The sequence below is a fragment of the Epargyreus clarus genome, unplaced genomic scaffold, assembly GCF_041222505.1.
Source record: "Epargyreus clarus isolate Ecla_fem2 unplaced genomic scaffold, WU_Ecla_fem_2.2 ptg000007l, whole genome shotgun sequence".
Lineage (NCBI taxonomy): Eukaryota > Metazoa > Arthropoda > Insecta > Lepidoptera > Hesperiidae > Epargyreus > Epargyreus clarus.
In genome coordinates, this window is record NW_027332215.1 from 26202682 (window position 1) to 26221194 (window position 18513).

Below are 18513 nucleotides of genomic sequence, written 5' to 3' on the forward strand. Positions count from 1 at the left end.
CGGTTGTGTTCCATCAGAAATCCCGGTGTTCTCCACCAAGCGCTGAGGACGGTCACCGGCGGGGTTTTAGTAAAAATCCCACATAACCCGGCGTCGCTCCCACGTCGTTGGGTACCTTTTGCAGGTTTCCCCCTCGAAAACAAAAAAAAAGGGATCGTTAAATCAAACACACTTAACACTCGTATTTGATTAATAAAAATAAACAATTTTTATTTATTGCAAGATATAATTGATAATGACAAGGACTTGAGTACTTCAGGAGTAAACAAGAAACAATTGACTGGACCTTGTAACAATCTGAACGATTTGCTGGAAATATTTCATGGTTAAACATTATTGATAAGTTATAGTTTATAGAACCGTGCGTACAATAGCGAACGATTCAAGAACATAAAAAAATATTTATAGAACAATTCAACTAAACTTTGACAAAGTAATAATATTGAAAAAAGTAAACATATATTAATAATTACGTCATTTTGTGCGTAAATTTAAATATTATAGGTATACATACGAGGTGCATACGAGGTGTATTTTAAATTTAGATTCTATTGTATTTTTGGTGAATAGAGAAAAAGTGACTAATAAATAGCATTATGGTTTTTAAAGGCAAATATATAGAAAGAGTCCAGTATTTTTGTCAAATATTTTTTGGTCTAGATTAATCTATACATCTATCTTTACTGAAAGTAAAGTGTATGACCCTACCTTTGTTTTTGTAATCTTATCATAGTAATCTTTAATCATAGTAAATATCAATCTCCGCCATTCACACTTTGGCTCACATTTATATTTTACAATATATATTTATAATTTACAATAGCAACCACTGATTGAAAGATTGCCACGTCTGATTCAAGACCAATGTCGCAGCAGCGCTGCAAAGTTCACTTCCTGCTCATTGAAGTAAAACTGCATTGTATATTAATTTAACATTAGCACGTTCATAAGTGATATACCAAGTAATATTGCATTGAGGGACAACTATTAACACCCGTTTGTGTATGAAATAAAAATGAGCTAGAGTCGTTTCGTACAAAATCTATAAAATTCATAAATTGATAGAATTGGTATTTTTTTACGATTACGTACAAATAAAGTTGATAGACAATAAATTTACCTAATATGAAAGAAATATATTGAGTTACAATTAATTTTTAGTGCATTTGTTTATATAACAGGTAGCTGAAGTTACAAGATTAATATAAGTAGGACAAAATATCAACGAAACAAAGCAAAAACTAAACTGTTATATACTCTTATATGTATCAGTGTGACCGATTCTTATTATTTTAAAGGTTTAAACATAGCGAGAGTTTCTTGACAAATAAACTTGCATTTTCCCTGAGTTAAAGGTCGTTGTAGCGATGATACCGCCGCAATCGACTCAGGAGAAGTTCTAATGAACAGGTCAATTAATATCGAGACAAATATTAGATTGCATTAATTAAAGCTGCGTGAACCAAGTTAGCTACCGTTATTAGAGTTACACATTTGAACATTTAAAATTAATGCTGATAGAGTTGCAGGGTTGGAAGCTATATAAAGGTCAAATGATACATAGATGAAATGAAGCGGTATTTAGCCCTTCAATGTTTATATTTTTCATTATAATATGGATGTAGCAAACTTTCATGCAGTCACCTGATGGTAAATGGTTATTGCTTAGGTAAGATTAGGCATGTCAGAGGTCGGCCACTGACGCGGTGCTAGTATTATAGTTGTTACCCCTGAGGACTAAGTCGGAACGCTTCGAATAAGTAGGTACATATTATTACGTCTCCCTTACCACACGAATTATTCTTCATTGAGTGTGTTTATAAACGTTTTACTAATTAATCACACTAGTTATATTACCAATTAATTGTCTTGTAACACAAACAATGTGAAATTAAACATACACGCTGACAATTGAAAAGTAAAATCATTAAGTTTATGTGAACCTTAAGGCGGTATTAAATAATCATGCTTGGGAATATTATCTTATAAATGAGTAACTAATTAGGACCACGTGTACCCACCGCACGTGACTGGTAGAGTAGGTATCCCTCGTAATTTATAAACGCACCAACACGATCGCTGCTGCCGGACCGCTGCTCCAGGGCAAGCTGCCAAGTGCAAATAAGTCATATTTACGATCTACATCCGTGTGGCAAATCACGTGTGTCCGGAAAAACACTGCCGCGCGGGAAAAGGCACGGGTTCAGCTACTTTTGTAATTTACATTCGATTCATATCCTTTGATATGTAACTTCACCGAAACAAAAGACTCGGACACACTATACGTAGTAACAACCTCAATGTGTCTGACAGATACGCACAACTTGAATCGGGTTTGAACGGTATTATTTAGCACATAATACTCTGAAAACGCACGTTAATAGTAATAAGTATCTATTTTGAAAATCCATCCACCAAGCGAGCTGTACAAAGGATGAAAACTTGTAATTTATTACTTTACGTTCGAACACATTATGTACTTCTACGATGTACGATGGTAGCCATGACGTCAAACTAAAATCAGAATCAGCTTTACGGCAATTCATTGTTTGCAATTGCCTCCTACAGCGAACTAAACTTTTAAACTCCTTTAATATAGGTATTATGGAACCAATTGCAAATTATTTTCAAATCTTAATATGCTTATACATATATTGATTACTCCTAGATACAGCTAAGCAGTTTTCAAATCAAAATAATAAACACTGGACGAGTGCAAATTAAAGTCGCGTGGAGTTTTAAAGGAGATGTTTCAAAATGTATGGGCTTCCGGCCACCTTTTGTACACTATACTAAAAACTAAGAAAACATGCAAAGAACAATTCGTAGGGGTTCATTTTCTTCAAATCATGTTCGTTTCATTGTTAAAAAACAATAATTATCACTTAAACTTGCAACACAACAGTGGAAAAACATCATGGCGGTAGTGATTACCGTAATAATGTCATCTGTCATTCTATTTTAACTTACTATATACATTATATACTTTTTAATTTATTTTTTACGCGATTGGGCGTAGATATATAAATATTGTATTGTATGTATTGAGAAACAATACCTATATTTGATAAACATTAATAATATTTACTTTCATAAATCTTGACTTAAAACAAACATACCAAAATAAGTACTTCTATACCAATTTATTTTAGTTAAAACATTTAAGTGTGTAAATAAAACAACTTTAACTACACATTTAGATAATATTTTATTTATTCTTCACTTAGATACATTATTTACACATTTTCAATATCTTCCCTTATCAATATTTTCATCAAATCATGTAGCAGGTTCTGTGATATCCTGTGACGAGCTCAGCCCAAACATCAAACAATGATCATAATGTGAGCGCAACTACCTACGAGTACGGTTCGTTGCCCAGCGATGCAGTAGCAATAATAACTGATTATTTTGTCATCCCAAGAATGTCCTTGTCTTGCTATTGTAATTATCTAAAAAAAGAGGAATGTAAAAAGATTAGCTTCCCTAGTTTAAAATTATTAACGATTATTTCACGATTAATACAACTAACTGATGTATATTTTATTACCTGGTGATATTGAATCCTTGTCAACACAATCCACAGCGATCGCACGAAATTACAAGAGTCCATAAAACATAAGCTGGGTAAACAAGTTAGGTAGAATCAGTCCAAAATCGTAAGCAGCACAGAGCAGAAACATATTCAGGATTGAAATCGAATCTTCTCACCAGTACATATTTATTCAACGTTTACATTGGAGTCCACTATTATATAATATGTATATATCGACTTTTACACATATCAAATTGACAACTTCTTCTTTTTCAATTTGACATGTCACTTACATCTATAAAACCAGATACTATTTAAAAGGTAGTTTTGTTGTAATTATTATAAATCATTAATTAAATTCAGAAATAATGACGGGATACACAAAACAAAAGCCAGGTTGTAAAGTACTGAGGTAACAATAACTTTACGACAAAAACAGCGAAATACAGAATTACCGACATCCAAAGAGTATAGTAACCTATGTGTGGGGTACAGATAGCTTCCCTGACCGATATCGACAGTTTTGAAAACTTGACATTGACAGTATCCCGCCATATTTAATATTTTAATGAGGAATGCTTATTTTAAATATTTTTAAACAGAAATACTTTAGGTTATCAAAATTTATGTATATTTTTCTTCAATTATACAAATTATTCGTGTTTTTTAGATATAGTGTACATGAGATGGCCGAAAATGAAACATCTCCTTTCCTGAAACATTAGGTATTTTTTATTCATTATCGAAAATGGTTTGTACTTATAATGAATTACAAAAACATAGAATGAATGCATTAATTCCTATTCCTATTGATAGAATTACTAAGAAAATGTTATTGTTAATGTCGACACGGCGATAACACGTAAACCTCGATTTTTGTTCATTATGCTATATCGAATGCAATTTGCAGTTTCTCGCTTGATTTATGTTGAACCAGGGGTTTGTTGAGTGCCCGTATACATTATCAAGCCAGATAGGTATAGCCTGCTGTTCAGCATTCAAACATTACTTAAAGTAAAAGATGATATTTTAGATAGACAACAACTTTGTAATTATTTATTTTCTTGATGTTACTAATTCATTCTTTTGCATACTTGGTTTCTTAGCTGTAAATCTGTATTTGTATAAAATAATAATTCTTAACAAATTTTGCCTGCCTAATTTCGAGAATTAACAATTTTTAGGCAATAGTTGACCAATGTCGAACCAATGTCGAAAATAGGCAAAAATTGTTTAGAAGTGATCATTACAGGACCGGCTCACGGGCGTTGATGGGAATTGGAGTAGGTATAAGCCGTACAAAGATTAAGTAGGATTCATATTCTCATATAATATTTGTACAGATATTATTAATTTAGAAAAATGGCAGTTGTTAAATATATCTAGTTGCATCATATGCTTGTCTTTATGCATAGTATTCCAATCGTATTAGCAATGTAGAGTTTGATAAATGCTAACGCCAATAGAGTTGCCAAATTTGTCTCTACATCTTGTTCAAACCAGCGATACAAAATAGTTTATTGTATTAGTAGCCAAAATATTTCCCATGGTGTTCATTGACCATCCAGAATTCGAAAGGAAGAAATTAAAAAATATATATTTCCTGATCCTAGTTATATGACAAAATATTTATAGCAAGAAAAATGTGAAAAATTATGTAGAGTATACATTCTGACTATTAGATATGAATATGCGCATATTTTTGTGAAAATTCTATAAAAATAGAAAATCTTCAGTCCGGCATTTGACCTTGCTTCGTCCAAAAGGCGCTAAATAATTTAGATGAAAACATTTCAAATCTGAAATAGCATTCGGGGAAAAAAATGACGAAACTTCGGCAAGCGCCAGCTCCGCCCGCCAGGCGGCTGTTGGCGACCGGCGTGGACGGCGGACGTAGGGTTGTCTATTATTGTCATAAAATAGGAAAAAACAGACACCGAAATCTACAGACTTCGATGATACACCAAAATATAAGTTCTAGCATAGAGATAAACTACTCTAAGATCCGAGACATTGAACACAGATGCAGTAATTATTAGTGATGATGATTACTCCATCTAACAAACAAATTTATATTTAATTAATGATAAACGATCGAGGTACGTCTCTCGCCCATAATCATATCCTTCATATTACAATACAATGCGGAGTAATTATAGGATTTCTGCATCCTCAACATAACCTTAAGTTGAGAAAAGAACAATAACTACTTGAAAGTAGATCTCTTTTTATTTTTATTTGTATTTATTTTTTATAACGGCAGTGTTAAGCACCGGTGTGTTCTGGTTTAAGGGGTTTATTAAGGGAAACATACGTTTCCGAGGCGTTCCAGCTTAGACCTCATGAGTAGCGACGCATATGTGGCCGACCTCTGGTAGGATTCTAATCCTGTGGGGTTGATTACAGATGTCCATGGGCGGCATTACTCACTTACTATCAGGTGGACTATGAACTTATCCACTTATTCAAAGGCATTTGATTATTTTCTCGTGTTCAATTGCTTATCATTGAATTGATAAATTGATTCATTGAATATCTGAAAGAAGATAGGGGAAATTATGAAAAATCAACAATATGAAACCTTTTTTAAACCATTAAGACGTAATAACCCTATCAGTCTGCCGCATATTTGTCCATTCATATTTGGACGAATTCTAATCTCCGCTAAATCCGGCATGCGCAACTTGCCAGGAGATGTTGCGGCGTTTGAGACGCGTCTTGCGCGGCTTCCAACTGTTTCTTCCATATAACATCTGTTTGTTGTAACACAATTTGCTTCGATCTTTGCCAAAAGTGAGACAACGGCGATATGTCAATTTTCTCTAAATATCGCCAATATATTTGAACGGAGAACTGATGACACTATTTATAACAGAAACAAGCAGTTTATTGTTTATTCAAGTCATCAGTCTAGGCTTTATTGCTCATTTAATACAAGTTTAATGTATCAATGTCATTTTGCTACGCTACGCCTATACACCAGTAGACAAAAACAAAACAAAATACATACACAATACGCTTCAAATTAATTGTCAGGGGTAACAGATAACCTAACAGTCACCGACCCCAGAAATAATACTATTCCTAGGACAGTTAATTGTCTTGAAAATCATGGACATACAATTACCATTTGGTCATGGTAATGCTGTCCATGATGTACACTGAAGTAGCAAACGACTAAGCAGCCTCATCGATGCAATCCCCAAAACCACAGACCTGTATTTGTTTTGTACCCAATATGTGCCCAAAACGTTACTCGCCGATGCTTAAACTAGCTGGTAGAGCCGTAACGGACATCGATTGCAAATAGGGAGGAAGGGGGATCAAACTGGATTGCGATCAATCATCAAAATCTGTAATCGTGATCGATTGATAGTCTAACAGAAAGATTGACAGATTGATGCATTTGATCATAAATTATCCATACATTTTTAAATCATGATCGCGATCCGTTTATCGTCATCAAAACTTAATAAATGCTGTTCGCATACCTATATAGATTTCATCATTTGTGATAACTCATCGGAACATTTTCCCCCACCCTGATGTGGTTATTAAAATCGTCAGTTACAGTTGTTATTTTAAGTCGATTAATATTAGTTTACAATCCTCTTTTGAGTTTATATGTTACAACCAAAGTAAGAATTTATCATTCAGATATTATACATAATATCTAGCCATTATGTATAATATCTACTCAATTTGGTCAAAGTGATAAATAACACGGAATTAATCACATTAACCAGCCATTATATAAACTATCTTCAAAGACTTGGATAAAGTAATAAAACAAGTATAGGTAAAGATTGTAAGTTTCTATATCAATTGTCTTTAAGCATAATTATATTGTTGTTGTTATTTTATAATTTCCACATGTCGAATAGTAGACATGTTGAGATGTTTTTCGCTTAGTCTCTGTACACGATGTACGTAAATCAGCTATGGGGTGGATTAATAAAAATACACCCCTTACCTTAAATGTGATAGCTATCGCTTTTTTATATTTTAAGTACATACTGAGCTCGGACGGTTTGGACTCATTCGCTCGCAGGGCGCTGCCGCGCCCTGCTCGCTTAGTTTTGTGTTTTCTTTTATGTTCCAACCTAACCTAATCAATCGACAATAGAAAACTAAGCGAACAGGGCGCTGTAGCGCCCTGTGAGCGGGGAAGTCCGATTCACGATAATTCGGACCTAAACTATAGTTACTGTGATACAACCATCAAGATGACGTTGATATAACAGAATTCATCATTAATAATTTCAGTTAATCTTAAGATTTACCCTACTTCGGGCTGTTACAATAACAAATTTATTACTTTGACTAATTTTAACCTGTTATTATATATAACAGCCGGATAAAGGGATTATTTTATCACATTGTCTGGACAAATTAGTTATTGTACATAATAACCAGTCATTATGTATAATAGCTATTTGGTCACTTTGACTGTAAAAACATATGAACTCGACTTGAATATAAATCCATAACTTGGTGTTAGCGCGGCGATTAGGACACCCGAACTAATAAAATCGAGAAGTGTAATGTTGTAGTGCCATTCCGTGATCGCCATCCGGACTGTTCTGTTACGATCGACGTGTACGGGTTGTCCCATCACGATCAAATTTAACTGTGTCCTTTAGAACCCATTTTAAACATAAGTTTTCTTGTTCATATCGTGTAACATCTTCACAGAACAGCAGTATTATCAAGTATCTGGCGTAATATAATTTAGTTCCGAACATACCCCTTCTATCATTTCACCCACAGCCACCCCTTACCCCCATTTCACGCATGCGCAGTACAGTATTTTCTATAACCTGTTCCCGTATTGAAGATATCCTGCAATGGCCCATTAGCTCAGTCGGTTAGAGCGTCGTGCTAATAACGCGAAGGTCGCGGGTTCGATCCCCACATGGGCCACTTTTATTTAAAGTAGATTACTATAATAATTAAGAGAGGTCGGTATATTTTTAATCAATTTGGTATATTAGTGGTATATGCGTATTATTTTGTTTGTGGTTAGAAAAAATATTAAAATATGTTAAAATATAACTCGTATAATCTGAAATGGGCATGATGACAGTAGTAAATAATCATAGGAAAAAAATATTTCATATAAAAACAAGTTGAAACTATTCTTAAAAGCGATTTAGATTTAAGTAATTTAGCATTGCGATTAATATTTTTTTATAATATGGTCCCACCTAAAGTGAGTCATATGCTAACCTTAAGTAACTACTTCAAACAAGATCACAGCAGTGGTATGCGCTGCTGTTATAAAACAGAAAACCTAATACTTGTAAAAAATACGGCATTTATCAATTTAGATATAGTACCTAAATATTGACATCGAAGTACCTCGACTTCATAAAAATAATACGGCGAATTCGTAACTACCACAGACCTGTATTTGTTTTGATAAACATACTTGTTGGTTTTTAGTGTGCGAGTTTTAGCTACTTAATTATAAGTATTTACTTAATCGAATTATTTTCTTTATTAAAATCATTGACCGACCGAAGATTTGGTTTCTGTTTCAAATATTTAATTTAATGTAAGTAGGTAATCTAAGTTAATGATGAACGTTTTTAATTAAGTTGCGTTGACATAAAATCGTGGGAACCATCGTTGAGCCACAGTACAAATATCTATAATCCTTATATTGTGGTTGAGCCTTGTGTTATATAGCAGTGCCGGATATTGGATTTGATCGGATATACCCCTTAGCACTTTAGTATTATATAATTTAGATACACTTCGGGACACTGCAAGGAGCGTCAAACATATTGAGATTATAAACAAACTGTAAAGTTAAATAACAAGTAATGAAAACCGGTCACATGTAAGTTAGGCTGAATATATTTTTATTACTTAAACTAGATGACCCGGTGAACTTCGTACCACCTAATCATGAGTGACTATCTGTACCTCGTGGTTTCACTCGTGTAATTTATGTATTATGTCCATAAACTACTGGTAAATATTAGGAAATGGCCACAGGAGAACAGGAAAATAAAAAATACAATTAAATAAAATTCACTCTACCTCTCTGCACTCTGTTATTTTTTTACCGACTTCAAAAAGGAGGTGGTTATCAATTCGGCCGGTATCTTTTTTTTATGTATGTACACGAATTACTCCGCCGTTAGTGAACCGATTTTAATAATTATTTTTTTATTGTGTTATTTTTTATTGTAGGTTCTAATGAAATTACAAAGTCAGTTCATCATTGACTATTTAAGGGTCTGATAATGTGGCTCGGAGACAAAATATGTAACTCCTCAACCGATGGGGATATTTGAGTTGTGTTTGAAGATATTTGGTGTAAGTTCTAACGAAATTGCAAAGTCAGTTCATCATTGACTATTTAAGGGTCTGATAATGTGGCTCGGAGACAAAATATGTAACTCCTCAACCGATGGGAATAATTGAGTCGTGTTTGAAGATATTTGGTGTAGGAGGTTCTAATGAAATTGCAAATCATTGACTATTTAGTTAGGTTAGGTTGGAACACATAAGACAATATAAAACTAAGCGGGCAGGGCGCGGCAGCGCCCTGCGAGCGGGCGGTTCCAATCAATGTAAATTCAGATCGTACCTTAATTCATGATCACGTTTATACAATTTTATATTGTATTAATATAAATGTTATTATGTCATCACTAAAAAGGGTAAAAAAATTTTTAACAAAAAATACAACCGACTTCTATGTCACTACATAGTAAAAAATAATTCAAATAAATGTTGGTTTAGTACATATTTCTGAAGTCGGCGCTCAATATATTTCGTTCGAATTATTTTTTACTTTGTAGTGACATAGAAGTCGGTTGTATTTTTTGTTATTTTTTTTACAAACACGCGAAAAGAAGTACCTATAACTTCAATAACGGTTTTTTTTAAAGAAAGTTTATTTACTTATAGTACTCTAATCGGGTTGTTGAATAGCTAAAAATGCTGAAACAGGTGTGTAAATAGAAAGGCGATTTATAACAGTCTTAAGGGTTGATCTAAAAAAACAAACAGTGACTCAGATGCTTCATTATGTCTTATGATAATTTTCTTAGTGCTCCAAATTAACGGATATTAAATTAAAGTTCCATACCCGATTAAACGACCCTAAAGGTTGATTTTCCAAAAACGGTGAAAAATGTGTTCTATTATTTTGAATCAAAAAGCTAAATTCCAATTTTCATAGACTTTGCTTCAAAATCTGCCGATTTCTAAACGAAGTGTCTTCTAAAGCCAAATGCAAATTTTTACAGTTTTTGCTTCCAAATTAACGGATTTTAATATAAAATTCCAACCCCTACTTAACCAACTTAAGGGTTGATTTTGCAGATATCGTAAAATAGATATTTAATTACTTTCTATCGAAATCCTATCAAATACCAATTTTCATATAGATTTGCATCAAAACTGGGGGACTTTAATACAAACTTTCAACTCTTATTTATTCACGGAAACGCGGTCGAACAGGATAAAAAGTATCCTATGTCCGTCTCCTGGTTCTAAGCTACCTCTCCACCATTTTTCAGTCAAATTGGTTCAGCCGTTCTTGAGTTATAAAATGCTTCACGAAAACGCGGTCGAACGGGATAAAAAGTATCCTATGTCCTTTTCCTGCTTCTAAGCTACCTCTCGATTAATTTTCAGTCAAATTGGTTTAGCCGTTCTTGAGTTATAAAATGACTTCACGGAAACGCGGTCGAACGGGATAAAAAGTATCCTATGTCCGTTTCCTGGTTCTAATCTACCTCTTTACCAATTTTCAGCTAAATCGGTTCAACCGTTCTTGAGTTATAAAATGACTTCAAGGAAACGCGGTCGAACGGGATAAAAAGTATCCTATGTCCGTCTCCTGGTTCTAAGCTACCTCTCCACCAATTTTCAGCCAAATCGGTTCAGCCGTTCTTGAGTTATAAGTGGAGTAACTAACACGACTTTCTTTTATATATATAGATAAAAACATGACATCTAATAAACTATCACATGAAGACCGTTTTTTCGTTTTCCATTACTTTTTGCTTCGGATAAGGAAAAATTCCGGGCATAAAATGTAGCGCTAATTTAACTATTATTCCGGAAACTTCAAAATTGAATATTAATACGGAATTACAAACAGAAACAATATTTTAAGAAAATAATTATTAATCATTATATACGTAGGTAATTATTATATAGGTAGTTGTTCTTATGTTGGAACAGTAATCTGTGGTTAAGCCATAGGCAGCAGTTTTGACGTTTTCAGGTTTTTAACTTGTACGGATATATAATTTAACAACCCATAAATTCTAAATAGGTACTCGTAATAAAGAAGGTTGAAAATAGTTAATTCCATAAAATATAAATAAATAATACGCCACAAGGGAATGTTTAATATTTTTTTTGCACAGCTCAACTACTTATATAAATCATTTCAATTGTTCAGACACTAAGATAAGATCATCGCTTGTGGAGGAAGCAGCTGCTTAAACTAATTTAATAATACTAGGTACTTACTAAATTCATATTGAAAACGTACAACTAGTTGTCTCAGACACTTCGTAATTTACATTGTCTCAAATATTTGTTTATATTATATGAAGTTGACGTAACTATAAGTACAGATGTTTCAGTTACAATAAATAAAGGTGCATAATATGAATTTCGGTACGGTTACTGTGACTATACAATTATTGTAATATAATAATAAAATAAGATTGTTGTCATACCCCACAAACCACTTCGTACCTACATATCTAAATTTTCCACACACGGACGTTTCTTAATGGTAAACAATTAGGCAAACCAGCCTAACTAATATTCTATAGTAGCTCCGGGTCGTGATTCATGTACGTACTTGGTAATATTCCATCAACATCATAATCCGAAAATAAACATATTTAGAACCACATTAAAACATTTATATCAATATTTGGTTATACGATTAGCTAATATTTGTTTAAGTGTCCTCAACTTGCAAAGGTGTTTTTTCTAAGCATTATGCATTTCTTTATCACATTTAACGCAATCACCTACACTTTTTTTAATTCTAATTTCAATTAATGGTTAGAGATAGGTTTAACATGAAGCTCTTTGCGTTTACTTTTTTGATCAATTTTAAGAAAAGTAAACTAATCTGAGAATCCATGGGAATAAGCAGGTGCGAGCGCCCGCGCAGTACTCTAGCGTTTTGGAGTCATTCCAAATATTCAGCAATGGTATTTTCGGATATTAGTAACCCTGACGTCCTTCCACAACTCTATAGTACCTACTCTACAACCGTGACATGTTCAATTATAAGGTTATTTATTGGTTTCTTGCGAACATCCATGCTTATGGGATCTTCAATTGGAGTAGTTCCAAAATGTGCTTCAGATGAATTGCTGCCTTTTACGTCATATTCGACTGCTATTGGTTTAGTTGCACAGTAGTCCCTGCATCTCACAAAATCAACTCAGTTAGCTGATTTCAACGTGAAAAGTTGGGGTCCAGTGCGGGTGTCGTATTATTCCCATTTTTTATTTACCAAGCTTGTTCGTTTTCATATCTCAAACATAAAGTGAACAAAACGTGAAGTTGATTTTACGGAACAAAACATTAATGTCACTTGGCAAGTACAACACGACTTATGATTACCGTTTAATTGCTTATATTCTAGTCGCGATACGCTTCAGTTGGTTCATATGCCAAAACGTGGATATCATGAGGTCCCGCAACTGAAATGAAAGTTTTATTACTCCTCCTATATTTTCTCAGGCTGTTACATACGAATATCAATGTGCACGTGCAGATACAGTTCATACTATATTATAATTTAAGCACGGAAAATGAAGTAAATAAGCATATAGGTGAAAAATAATTCTTGTAAGTAAGTATATTTTGAAATTGTGAGCCGAAGATTGATATAAAATTAGGTATTGTGATAGGAAGAAATAGTTGATGTAGCTTCTAGCTCCCTCTGACAACGTACCTACGAGTAATGTGTGTTAAGAGCTTCTCGAGGTTTTTATTGTGGATTGTACGGATAACTCCTCTCGGATCTACAACGATTTTTGAATAAGATTTCTTTAAATTCGGTGACAGATGTTCTAAGGTCTACTTAATGTATGTACTGTAGCGGTCAACGGACGGGCAAACAATATTTGTCTGCCAAGGTTATTTCTAATTTGTTTTTGTTGTTTTCGGCACACGTTAGTTCATTTCGGTCATCATTCGAGTGCCTACTATACTCATTTCAGCTTTCTTATGTGATTATTATAATTTTAGCATAGGTACATCTATATATATAAAAGAAAGTCGTGTTAGTTACTCCACTTATAACTCAAGAACGGCTGAACCGATTTGGCTGAAAATTGGTGGAGAGGTAGCTTAGAACCAGGAGACGGACATAGGATACTTTTTATCCCGTTCGACCGCGTTTCCTTGAAGTCATTTTATAACTCAAGAACGGTTGAACCGATTTAGCTGAAAATTGGTAAAGAGGTAGATTAGAACCAGGAAACGGACATAGGATACTTTTTATCCCGTTCGACCGCGTTTCCGTGAAGTCATTTTATAACTCAAGAACGGCTAAACCAATTTGACTGAAAATTAATCGAGAGGTAGCTTAGAAGCAGGAAAAGGACATAGGATACTTTTTATCCCGTTCGACCGCGTTTTCGTGAAGCATTTTATAACTCAAGAACGGCTGAACCAATTTGACTGAAAAATGGTGGAGAGGTAGCTTAGAACCAGGAGACGGACATAGGATACTTTTTATCCTGTTCGACCGCGTTTCCGTGAATAAATAAGAGTTGAAAGTTTGTATTAAAGTCCCCCAGTTTTGATGCAAATCTATATGAAAATTGGTATTTGATAGGATTTCGATAGAAAGTAATTAAATATCTATTTTACGATATCTGCAAAATCAACCCTTAAGTTGGTTAAGTAGGGGTTGGAATTTTATATTAAAATCCGTTAATTTGGAAGCAAAAACTGTAAAAATTTGCATTTGGCTTTAGAAGACACTTCGTTTAGAAATCGGCAGATTTTGAAGCAAAGTCTATGAAAATTGGAATTTAGCTTTTTGATTCAAAATAATAGAACACATTTTTCACCGTTTTTGGAAAATCAACCTTTAGGGTCGTTTAATCGGGTATGGAACTTTAATTTAATATCCGTTAATTTGGAGCACTAAGAAAATTATCATAAGACATAATGAAGCATCTGAGTCACTGTTTGTTTTTTTAGATCAACCCTTAAGACTGTTATAAATCGCCTTTCTATTTACACACCTGTTTCAGCATTTTTAGCTATTCAACAACCCGATTAGAGTACTATAAGTAAATAAACTTTCTTTAAAAAAAACCGTTATTGAAGTTATAGGTACTTCTTTTCGCGTGTTTGTAAAAAAAATAACAAAAAATACAACCGACTTCTATGTCACTACAAAGTAAAAAATAATTCGAACGAAATATATTGAGCGCCGACTTCAGAAATATGTACTAAACCAACATTTATTTGAATTATTTTTTACTATGTAGTGACATAGAAGTCGGTTGTATTTTTTGTTAAAAATTTTTTTACCCTTTTTAGTGATGACATAATAACATTTATATTAATACAATATAAAATTGTATAAACGTGATCATGAATTAAGGTACGATCTGAATTTACATTGATTGGAACCGCCCGCTCGCAGGGCGCTGCCGCGCCCTGCCCGCTTAGTTTTATATTGTCTTATGTGTTCCAACCTAACCTAACTAAATAGTCAATGATTTGCAATTTCATTAGAACCTCCTACACCAAATATCTTCAAACACGACTCAATTATTCCCATCGGTTGAGGAGTTACATATTTTGTCTCCGAGCCACATTATCAGACCCTTAAATAGTCAATGATGAACTGACTTTGCAATTTCGTTAGAACTTACACCAAATATCTTCAAACACAACTCAAATATCCCCATCGGTTGAGGAGTTACATATTTTGTCTCCGAGCCACATTATCAGACCCTTAAATAGTCAATGATGAACTGACTTTGTAATTTCATTAGAACCTACAATAAAAAATAACACAATAAAAAAATAATTATTAAAATCGGTTCACTAACGGCGGAGTAATTCGTGTACATACATAAAAAAAAGATACCGGCCGAATTGATAACCACCTCCTTTTTGAAGTCGGTAAAAAAATAACAGAGTGCAGAGAGGTAGAGTGAATTTTATTTAATTGTATTTTTTATTTTCCTGTTCTCCTGTGGCCATTTCCTAATATTTACCAGTAGTTTATGGACATAATACATAAATTACACGAGTGAAACCACGAGGTACAGATAGTCACTCATGATTAGGTGGTACGAAGTTCACCGGGTCATCTAGTTTAAAAATAAATCTGTCAGGTATGCAGGTTTTAACGATGTTTTCGTTTGTTCACCGTTTTAATCAAGTGATAATTAATTTCTAATAGGCACATAACTTTGCAAAATCGGAGGCGCGTGCTTGGGATTTGAACCTCGGGCCCCTCGTTAGAGACGCCAAGTTTCTTAACCATTAGGTTACCACTGCTCAGAGATTTACCAATACGCACTTGACTAGCGCGGTGGGTTATGGCCTAATCCTTCTCAGTCTGAGAGGAGACCCGTGCCCAGCAGTGGAACAATGATAAGGATATATATTGTAAAATACCTACTCAGATACAGAAATCTTATTGACACAAATTAAAAAAGACAGATAGATGGCATTGAATCCATGACGCTATTTATGTCTCAGTTAAACATAAAAATGCAATTGCAAGGAAACGTACCGAGGGCAAGAGTCAATTGGTTCTCATGATGAACATCAGTTCAATAAATAGAGTCTTTGTTGTCCCGCGATTTGCTCGCAATACATGCACTGAAATAAATATCTCCAACTGTGATTGCAGTTGCCATATTTTTAAGGACAAATTATTTTACTCACTGGTGTATTAAAATTATCGTTACCTCTAAGGATGAGAATGGTTAAGGCCGTATTGTTCCTCACTGACCAATTGATGATTGATAGACTTCACACAACTTTGCGAACTCCAGCAAGAATTCCCAAGCGTGTGGGTATGCTTTCTGGTGAATTCATGATGTTTTCGAGATACATTATAAGTTTATGAGCCATTAAAACGACGCTGGGTACACCTATGAATTTTAATGTTCGTTTTTCGGTTTATACATTGTTAGGAGTCAAGGCCAAATGGATTCAAAGCTCCAATTATAAATTATAACTAAGTAACTATTTTCATTTTATGAACTATTACTATTAATATTATATTAATTTACATTATATATATATATATATATATATATATATATATATATTAATAATACGTGGAAAAGGGTAGGTACCACCGCTATTATATCTAGTGTGAAGCAGTTCTGGGTTTCGTGGGAAGCGTTTGGAATACAGTGTGATCAACTTCAGTAGAATCACTAGTCTATAAATCTGACTTCATGTTTTTTATTATTTTTTCAGTAACTAAATGAAAAAAAAAACAATAATTCTATTAAGAAAAGTTACGTTGATGCTAATAAAAAAATAAATTTGAAATGTGCATAACTTTTTAATACCTACTTTAGGCACGATGTTGTAAATTGTGTACAACGTTGGATCTTCTGTAAGCAATGGCATGTGACGATATAGATTCTTTACACCCTGCGTATGTTTGGTGGCAGCTTTTTTTGGATGCTCGATACAGCTCGCTCGAAGTAAACGTGATAACGATGCAGCATTAGTGTAGTTGCTAAGATGCGCGTTTTCGATACCATGAACTTTACTGGTAAATCGCCAAAATGAGCTTTGATGCAAGCGCTAAAACGCGGATCACCGAATCCGATAATAGATGATTCTTAAAGCAAATGGATCTATTATGTGTTCAGATTCTATCGATTAGGTTTCATTTGGACTTGAGGACTCTCCTTTTTAATCTTTGTCCCGCGAGCGTCGATGACGACTGAGAAAAAATGCACCCTGCTTTATATGAGAGTCGGTAATAATCATTAAGATGCTTCTTTACATAATCAGGGCATGATCTTACTATCCGTACCTACTTGAAGCAGCCATTGTGAAGATCATTTTCCTGAAATCATTTATAGGGTGGAAATATTGACTTGAAGGCGATCGCAATTTCTGTCGATCAAAAAATATGAATTAATTTATTTTGGTATTATACTTAAACGTAGTATACATCGACAGCGTTCGTAGCACGTTAGACATTTATCACATTGATGTCCGTAATTGAATCTTCAGTGACTGGATGCAGTGACCCCAGTTTTCCGTTCGCAGCTAGTAACGATCGGCATCCTGCATCCACTGCATCTCAATTACACCACGTCGCTTTGTTTCTGATACAGGATCAGTCGAGCACTGATTGCATCAAAGTTATTGTCGCCGTAATAAGCTGTCTCTTGCAGCAAAACATCCGATGATCCAATATAAGCAATTGAGTTGAGCTCCATTGGATCACACGGGTTCGACTGGTTGTCTTTTTATAATGTAGCAGTTATAGTAAAATATCATATAATCCATCTAATATTTGACAGCTACATGAAACCTATCGACAGCAGATGCACTGAATCTCTTGAGGACAACGTTGAAAAAATATGTGTTAACACAGTCCTAACACAAAAATACATTTGCGCGGTGGTTTTTCCGCTAAAAGAGTACATAATTACCTACCTACTTATGAACCTATGAAACTTAAAGACCAAACGACCTTCCATTAAAATTCCTATTAAGATCAGCATTTCTTATAATTAATTATTATGCTATGTATAACTAAGCCTACCTACGATTATAATAAACTATATACATATACATGGAACAGCAATGCTATTATAGTAGCGTATTCCCACATGCTAAGCAAGGTTCTCCGAGCGGTTTAAATCTCTCGGATAAGTAAACACGAAGTTTGAGAATAGTGTTAAGAGTCGAAATATTAATGGTCGTTGCTTCATATGATCCCAGTATCATAAGCAGTTAAATAA

The 18513-nt window shown here is 34.0% G+C and overlaps 1 protein-coding gene and 1 non-coding gene across 2 annotated transcripts in view; both read left to right on the forward strand.

The window, feature by feature from the left end:
• LOC140743745 (proton-coupled amino acid transporter-like protein acs) overlaps positions 1 to 18513 on the forward strand; it is a 58683-nt gene that overhangs the window by 27951 nt on the left and 12219 nt on the right. The window lies entirely within an intron of this gene.
• On the forward strand, positions 8385 to 8458 carry TRNAI-AAU (transfer RNA isoleucine (anticodon AAU)). Its single transcript has one exon. It is a non-coding gene; the product is annotated as a tRNA-Ile (tRNA).